The sequence below is a fragment of the Penaeus monodon genome, chromosome 32, assembly GCF_015228065.2.
Source record: "Penaeus monodon isolate SGIC_2016 chromosome 32, NSTDA_Pmon_1, whole genome shotgun sequence".
In the NCBI taxonomy this organism is placed as follows: Eukaryota; Metazoa; Arthropoda; class Malacostraca; order Decapoda; family Penaeidae; genus Penaeus; species Penaeus monodon.
This window is the reverse complement of record NC_051417.1, coordinates 26,361,399-26,361,912: the sequence shown is the minus strand read 5'-3', so window position 1 is coordinate 26,361,912 and position 514 is coordinate 26,361,399. Positions and strand designations below refer to the sequence as shown.

Below are 514 nucleotides of genomic sequence, written 5' to 3'. Positions count from 1 at the left end.
AATGTACTACCGGGAAGTGAATTAGACAACATTTTACTTGTTTTGCAATGCAACCTTCTTGCAAATGTGATCTTTATCAAGATTTTTCAGAGCAACTTCAGTCATAACGGTTTTGAATAAAAGCAGGTTTAATTAGTTTAAAAAGTGGTTCCCTAAATTCTTCTTATCAAGACCCCTTTTCAAAAATAAATTTTGTTGTAAACTTACTTCCTATACTGATTTTACATACAAAATGTTTTAAAATGTTCAAAAATGTTTTGAAGATTTAAAACACAGCAAGCTACTAAACAAATAGTTACAAATAATATATGACATATTAAAGGTTTGTTATTAACACATATAGCTCAAGGATTGGAAGCACTTTGCAGGACGCAAGAGGTCCAGGGAATGTAAGCAGGGAATCACTGGTGTAAATAAAGGGACATATTCAATTGGTGTATGCATCCATATCCTCTAGGATGTATTTGGATCAAAAGCAATTCTTCTGATTGGCATTATATCTCTAACAAAGGTG

General features: G+C 31.9%; 1 protein-coding gene across 2 annotated transcripts in view; it reads right to left on the bottom strand.

Moving 5' to 3' along the window:
• LOC119593771 (BTB/POZ domain-containing protein KCTD5-like) overlaps positions 1-514 on the bottom strand; it is an 18,931-nt gene that overhangs the window by 1,146 nt on the left and 17,271 nt on the right. The gene's annotated exons all lie outside the window — the stretch shown is intronic.